Source organism: Eurosta solidaginis, chromosome 3, assembly GCF_040869045.1.
Source record: "Eurosta solidaginis isolate ZX-2024a chromosome 3, ASM4086904v1, whole genome shotgun sequence".
NCBI lineage: Eukaryota > Metazoa > Arthropoda > Insecta > Diptera > Tephritidae > Eurosta > Eurosta solidaginis.
In genome coordinates, this window is record NC_090321.1 from 224,709,333 (window position 1) to 224,717,967 (window position 8,635).

An 8,635-nucleotide genomic window follows, 5' to 3' on the forward strand; every position below is an offset into this window, starting at 1 on the left:
AGAAAACACCGAATAATTTGCCAAAGTTTCGAGTGACGGGTGTTAACAAATAAAAATTTCTTACCTATAGCTGAATCGGTCGTGATGAAACGTGCACACAAACACTTTTTCGCCCATAAGAGTGGAGAATATTGTAGAGCTAAAATGGAGAGACAAATTTCAGTTAAGACTGAGTGTATTGCATACGGAAGTTCAGCAGTACAAATTTTTTGCGCAACAATTTCATAAGTGTTGATAAAGTTATGCACTTAGCAGGTGTTATAAAGGTTAAGTGCATATGTATATGCATGTTTAAAAAATAGCTATTATATTGCTCAACACTAATTTTCAAGTACTTAATTTTATTTGTCAAAATACTTGGATGTCTCACCAAATATATTTCTTTTTCTTCAAAAAGAAAAACCTTTTCCCGAAGCAGTTATTTACTTTCCTTTTGCACTTTTTTACGTATACCAATCTTCACCTCTCTGTTCGCCTTCAGCCAGTTTTTTCCTTCTCACATATCTACGTTCAACGCATTTCGATTCTTCCTTTTGAACATCCATTTCAATACCATGCAACTGTCGCACTCTCTCTCTCTGCCTTAGCTTTAATATTCGCTGTCAATTATCTCGCTTGATTTAATAAACTCAATTGGCCTCTTAACCAAAATAGGTAAGTGCCAGCTAATCGTTCACTCCGCTTTTGTCAACAACAAGAAAAAAAACTCTCGCACAGCAATAGCAAGACCGATGTGCCATTACAAACACCAACGGTGGCTCAGGCTGCATGTTCAAGAACGACGGCTACTGCTCTACTTGGACGATTTTCAGCTTTTTGTCATTTCACTTAGCAACATTTATTTCCGTTTCTTTTTACGCTCGCCTATTATTGTTCAGCAAGTAAATGCGAAAGAAATGTTTTCACCAAACCTATTGTGAAATCAATAAAAAAAAAAACAAGACAAAAAAATTAATACTAAAGAATAGAATCAGCAATATGAGCTGGGAATTTAAGAAAATCGGAGAGAGATGTAACAATTGAAAACCATTCGACTTCGTTATGGCACACACACAACCAAACATAACCCCACTACTATCAAAACCCTGCCAATTTCAAGTATTTGAAGTGTTGAAGACTCGTTGCAAGGTTGGCGGTTGCGCGCCTCATTGTCATCGGCCGGAAAAAGGAAGCGCACAGAAAATTGCAAAGTTTGAGCAATGAATTTTATTTCAATTTACTTTATTTCATTTATTTCCCTCCTTAGTTTATTCCATTCGTTGTGCATTTAATGTGGCAAATTAATTGATTGAATACGCCGCTAGTGTAATGAGCGGAAGATAATTTGAGAGAAAAACTTCTGTTCGACTTGGAGGTGAGTGGTTGAGCCTGAAAATACGATGAAAGTGTCGTAAAGCTCTGCAAGTTTTGTCAGCTTTTACGAGCCGATTAAAATAAATGCGAATTTCCGTCGACCCGAATTGGATGCTGACAATTGGTGGAATGCGCCGGTAAAGTACGATTCTGTTTTTTGTTATTTTCTTTATTTTCAATTTTATTTGTTTCCTTAAGATTTTTGCTGGAATGATCTATTTTTATTGATTGTAATTTTATTTGATGAAAATTGCTTTGAAAAGATTTTGATAATGCAAATGATTGCATAAATTAGCGGATTTGTAGGGGAAATGTCGCTATCTCTCGTAAATTAGATACGTGCGCGAAAATAATTGAGAAGTATCATTTTATTTTACCTTTATTTGCAATTTCGTCTGTTTAATTTCTCTGGCGATGTAATACTGAAATCGCATACTTGTGATACTCGAGCGGTTAGATACAGGAATAACGTGGATTAATTAAAATGGAATTAGTGATTAGCAGGGCAAGAAGATTGACATCTAATTCAGCATATCGATGGATCCAAACTCTTTCCCCCAACTGTTTAGGGGGCTTAGAATATACCCGCGGCAGGTACGCCTGTGCAATTCAAGAGGTTGTGTGGCGCAACCCGTTCAAGGGGTAGCCAGCGCAATTTTTAACTTCTCCAACCCAATTGTCAACCTTATCTTCCCCTGGCGAAGTCTGTTCCTCATGAAATTAGAGGGTAGGGGCGGGATGGCCTAGAAGGCTCAATTATTTTTTGAAAAGGGGGTAGGTCCCCGCACCCTAGCAACAGTTAAAATATAATTATTGTATTTTTTCGTCTTTGTGACTGAATCACGCGAGAACGGCTAGACGGAGTTTGATGAAATTTGGGACAGAGATAATAGTCTACTAGCGAAATTTTTTTCGAACATGGAAAGGGGCGAGGGGGTCCCACGGCCCCTTCGAACAATTACTTTTTAATAATTTTTACACATTATAACTTTACTTATACTGGCCTTCACCAATATTACAGACTCAATGGGTCAAATAAGTCGAGGGCTTACAAAGTGAGCAGTGATACCCTCCGTCTCCTCACCCCCGCCCCCCCCCCTTCCGCTATGGTGCAAAATCTATAAATTGTTATAACTCAATATAAATTTTCTCACAAATCAATAGTTTTTGGTATCTGGCACATACAGATATAGTTCTAAACAATTTTGGAAAAACGATCAGTGGTCCTCTCCTTCTCCTCCCGCCATCCGCCCTCCTTCAATTGTTTTTATTAGCACGCTTTTATTATTTTTACCTGTATGTTTCTATGTAACTCTTCATGCGCTCCAACGCGCAGCATTAACATGGTTTTATAATTAGCTTCACCTTATTAGTAATCCCGTTAGGTTCATATCAAAACCCTTCCGGGATAATTTCTGGACGGATCCCGTCCCCCTAATCCAACCCCCTAATCCAGGGTGTTATGCGGACCGTGCCTATTGGACGATTTGCAGCCAGGGGATAAATTTGGCTGTATTCGAACGGAGCCTTCCCGATACCGGGCCATCTCGGGAAGTATTTATGGCCTTACCGCAGTAAGGGGCGCTGCTGTGGCGGACGGTTCTTTCCCCGTATATAATACTGGACCGCTGAGCCCGCCTTGTCGGGCAGGTGGTCGTACGACCAAGATGAACAACTCATTACCTGAATGTAATAAGGAGGATGTAAAGAGGAGGACTGAGTCGCAATCCAAGGACGACAAATACGAATTAAGCGATGCGTCGGACTCGGGGAGCGAGAGTAGTGCTGATTCAATGAACTCCGTGTTGGAGAAGCACACAAATGAAAACGGAGTAGAAGAGTGGAGAAGGGTACGGAGCAGAGGAAGTAAAAGAGCTCTCTCGCAGTACCGTGCAGCACTAAGAATTGTACAACGCTTGGGAGCAGTGGTCGACCCAACAGAAGTGGAGATCGAGCGCTTGGAATGGGCCCATGAAGCGGTAGAAGTAGGTCGAAGGCAGTTCAAAAGGTTTGCTGCGAGAAATCCTCGGTTCTGCAACCGGTACGAGGAGGAAGAAGCGTCGAATGGCAGAATGAAGAGGCAACGTTCGGCAGAAGGCGACAAGCCTGCTTTCAAGAGGCAGAAAGGACCCAGTCCTAGAGCCGCGAGGCAGGGCAGTCGCATGGACAAGACAAGTAGGCCCAAAGCTGTAAGACAGATGGGTTCCAATAGCGAGGTAGCAACTACCTCGAAAGCTGCCAGTCAGAGGGAAGTTCCAACTACGGAAGTAGGAGATAAGCCAAAGGGAGATAACGCTAAGACTCCGGCTTTCTCGGAGGCGCTAAAGGGAGTTAACGCGAAGACTCCGGTGTTCTCGGAGGTTCTAAAGGGAGATAACACTAAGACTCCTGCTTTTCCCGAGAAGATGAGTGATGTGGCAAAGCAGTCACTGATTGTGGCGCTGGTTGATCGTAGCAGTCCGTTCGGACAAATGACTACTGAAAGGTGGAGATCTGTGGAAAGGGAGCTTATTAGCTTAATGCTTAAGATGATGCGGGAACAACCAAGTAAGCCCCTTCCAACCTTTGATTCGGGGGGATGGTATAATGGTGTGAAGATGATAGCGTGCGACAACATCGCGAGCTTGCGGTGGCTGGAGGAAGTCGTTCCAAACCTCCAAAGGCAAGGCACGAACGCGCGGTTTGAGGTGGTGGATAAAGCGCAAATCCCCACGGTACCAAAAGTTAAGGTATGGATACCATGCGTGATGAAGTCGGAGGATACACTGCGACTTCTGCAGAATCAGAATCCGAACATACCGACACAGGATTGGAAGGTACTTACTGTATCTCGGCCTACCGAGGATGGTCAGTTCTACATCTTCCAAATAAACAAGCAGGCGGAGGATATTTTGTACACGCAGCTTGGCAAAATGTCCTTTGGCACTGGCAAAATTTACATGCGACTCAGGAAAAGAAGTCCCGAGGATAAAAATCCTAACACGCTGGAAGTGGGCGAAGTCGAAAAGGACCTCAGAAGCCTAAGGGAAAAAAGACAGGTGGAGGTCCCCGACGTCACCACGAACGTGCTAGAAGAGGACCAACCGCTAAATGGTGCTGTGACTCGCACAGAGGAACACACGGCACAACATTCACGAGGGGCTGAAGGGGGCCTCGAATACTCTAAACCAAAAGGGCAAGAGGAGGACGACGACGTCAAGACGAAGGTGCTGGAGGGGGACAAACAGCCCAATGGTGCTGCGAGTCCTACAGATAAACCTCCAACACAGTAAAGTGGCGTCGAGCGAACTCCTCCTAACCCTTGAGGAGGGTTCGTTTGAATTGGCGCTGATCCAGGAGCCGTGGCTCTCATCGGGAGGAAAGGTTTCTGGACTTAGCGCGCGCAAACGGAAGGACGGGTGCGAGCTGTAGTAATGGTAAGGAAACAGCTGCATTCATATATGCTGCCTAATTACACCACCGAGGATCTCGTAGCGGTGGCCGTTGAGCAAAAGAATAAGCAGGCATTTATCCTGGCGTCCTGCTACATGGCCCATGCTGCGGAGGTTCCACCGATGGAGTGCAAAAGGCTAGTACAGGAGGAAGGGCGCAAAGGGCGGTTGGTCATAGGCGCAGATGCAAATGCGCACCACAATGCGTGGGGAGGAGCAGATACGAACGAGAGAGGCGAATCTCTATTTTGTTACATCCTGCAAACCAATTTGCAGATAGCCAACAGGGGAAATGTTCCTACATACATTGGTCCAACATCCAGCAATGTTCTGGATATTACATTGAGCTCCGAGCGTGATATATCAAGGTATGATTGGATGGTTCTCGATAGACCATCCTTCTCCGACCATGCGTATATAAGCTTCAGCATCCCACTAAAGAGGGTAGAGAAGGGAGGAACCTTTAGAAACCCTAGGGCAACGAATTGGACTAAATTCCAGAAACATGTAGAAACGAAACTGGGACAACCCAAAGAGGTTGCTAATGTAGAGGAACTGGAGGAGTCGAATGAATTCCTAACAAGGACGCTTATGACTGCGTATAACAAAGCTTGCCCTCTAAGAAGATTCAGAGGAAAAGCAAAGCCGCCATGGTGGAGCAATGAGCTGAGTCTTCTAAGAAGACAGGTAAAAGAAATGTTTAAACTCGCAAAGACCGCGGAAAGCGAAGCGTGTCGGGACGAGTACAGGGATCTACTGAGGATCTACAAGCGTGAAATTACCAGGGCGAAGAAAAACTCATGGAAAAGTTTCTGTACGGACATAGAGTGCTCCAGTGAAACAGCACGGTTGAAAAAAGTCCTAGCAAAGGGAAACATAGTCCAGGGACTAATAAAGAAAGAGAACGGGGAATGGTCACGTGATAGTGAGGAATCCCTTGAGGTGCTTCTCGATACACATTTCCCATCGGGAGACGGTTTAGAAGAACCAGCAGACATCACTCACACTTCGATCACGGAGCTAGTGGTGCCGGGCTTGGTGACCGATACCAAGATCGAGTGGGCAGTGAAGACGTTTTCTAAGTTTAAATCGCCGGGCCCAGATGGTATATTCCCGGCCATGCTACAATTCTCAAGCAGGGTGGTCGTGGAATGGCTTAAAATAATATTCGATGGGTGCATAAGACTGAATCATGTTCCGCACTCTTGGAGAACTGCTCGTGTAGCTTTTCTACCAAAGGCGGGGAAGATCGGTCACGTGTATCCCAAAGACTATAGACCCATTAGCTTAACATCATTTCTGCTCAAAACCTTTGAGAGGCTGATAGATGTGTACATAAAGTCCAACGTGGATGGAAAGCTGCTCTCCACAACACAGCATGCGTACACCAAAGGCAAGTCGGTAGACACCGCATTGCATAGGGTGGTAATAAGCATAGAGAAATCCCTGGAATATAAGGAGTATGCTCTAGGAGTATTCTTGGACATTGCCGGGGCTTTCAATAATGTTGCAAAATGGGCGATTATGGATGGTCTTAATTACATTAAAGTACATCCTGCCTTAATCAGATGGATCGGCTGCATGTTAAATTGCAGAAAGATTACATCACAATGGGGATTGTACGAGGCCACGAAATCAGTGGACAGGGGCACGCCGCAGGGAGGGGTGCTATCACCTCTGCTGTGGACACTGGTCATCAACCAACTGCTCAGGCAATTCGATGAGGGACCCGTAAAACTTACGGCTTACGCAGATGACGTTGCAATTGTCATAAGTGGAAAATGCCTTCCAACGATTAGTTCTTTGATGGATCGGGCGCTTCGGGATATTCATACCTGGGCATCTAATGTCGGGCTGAAAGTCAATGCGGAGAAGACGGATATGGTCTTGTTTACAAAGAGGTACAAGGTCCCAAATTGGACCAGGCCTAAGTTAGGAGCGGTGACCTTACAGGAGAAACCTTGCACAAAATATCTAGGAATCATCCTAGACAGTAAGCTGCCATGGAAGCTCAACGTGGAGGAGAGGGTCAAGAAGGCCTCAACGGCACTCTATGCATGTAAAAGAATGCTGGGGTGTACGTGGGGCCTATCGCCCTCTCTTTCTCATTGGGTTTTTACAGCGATTGTAAGCCCTATTCTATACTATGGAGTTCTTGTTTGGTGGAAAGCCACACAAAAAACAACATACCTCAAAAAATTAGAGGGGGTATGCAGACTATCGATGCTTTGCATTACGAGAGCCCTGAAAACAACCCCGACGGCTGCACTGTATGCCATTCTGCACATTCCACCTGTAGACCTGGTAGCAAAGAACAAAGCATTAACGACCGCAACCAGGCTCGGTGCTTCGGGGCAGCTTGAGCGCCGACCATATGGCCATAGTAGTATAGCGTCCTCAGTCACAAGACGAACAGACTACATGATTCCCTACCTGCACTTTGAGGGAGATCTTAAGGCCACAATAGAGGTGGACGGTTGGCGCAAGGGTGCGCAAATGGCGGACGAGGCGATACATGTGTACACCGATGGTTCCAAAATAGTGGAAGGAGTAGGGTCTGCGGTATACTGCGCTGATCCGGAATTAAGCAGATCCTACAGGCTGCCGGATTACTGTAGCGTTTTCCAAGCGGAAATATTAGCCGTAACCAAAGCAGTAGAAACCCTGGAAGAGAATAGCTTAAGCTGCAACCGTGTTAACTTTTATATTGACAGTCAAGCAGCAATTAAGGCAATAATCTCGCATAGCACAGCATCTAAATGCGTGTTAGAGTGTAAGCAGTCTCTGGAGAGAATCGGGACAGGGAGAAGCATACATCTATATTGGATCCCAGGGCATATGGGAATAGATGGGAATGAAAAAGCGGACGAATTAGCTAAAAAGGGTGCATCCCTTGAAGCTTGCTCCGTAGACGTCCCAATTAGATTGGGCGAGATTAAGCGAAGGCGAGAGGTGCACATGATCGACCAAGCAGAAAAGGCGTGGGTTCAAGCGCGGGGCTGTACAGTGTCGAAGATTATGTGTAGGTCTTACAACCTTAGACTAACACAGTTGCTTCTATCATTAAAAAGAGAGGACTGTAGACTCATGACGGGTATTCTGACTGGACACTGCCTTCTGGCGTCACATGCCTTTAAATTAGGCTTGGTCAGTGATAGCAGGTGTAGGAAGTGCGGGTTGGAGGAGGAAACGATCGAGCACGTTCTGTGCTCGTGCCCTGCACTTGCCAGGCTAAGACTCCAGCTATTAGGAGTGATACAGCTGTCAGATCTAGAAGCAGCAAGTGGCTTAAGTCCTAGGAAGCTTCTAGTATTTGCCAAGAGGACGGAGTTATTTTATAACATAGGTCCTGGTTTTTGATAGGGTTTTTCAGTTTGGTCGTTAAAACAAACTTCTGGTAACACTACGGACTCAATCAGTCTATGTGAGGTCCTTATGGACCGGCCAGTTCAACCTACCAACCTACCTACCCGTCGGAGTTATTTTGGAAGTTTTTCGGGATCATTTTGGGACATTTTCGGCATCATTTCTGGATGTTTTTCGGTATCCGTCCGGGATCCCGTCGGGGTCATTTCGGAACTTCTTCGGTACTATTTCGTGATCATTTCTGGATGGTTTTCGGAATATATCCGGGATCCCGTCGGGATCATTTCGGGACTTTTTCGGGGCTAATACGGGATCAATCGGCGACCCTTCCGGCATCACTTCTGGATGGATTTCGGGATCTGTACAGGAACCCATCAGGGTAATTTCGGAACTTTTTCGGGACTACTTCGGGATCAATTGGGGACCCTTCAGGGGTCATTTCATGACTTTTCTGTGTTATTTCGGGATCATTTGGGGACCCTTCC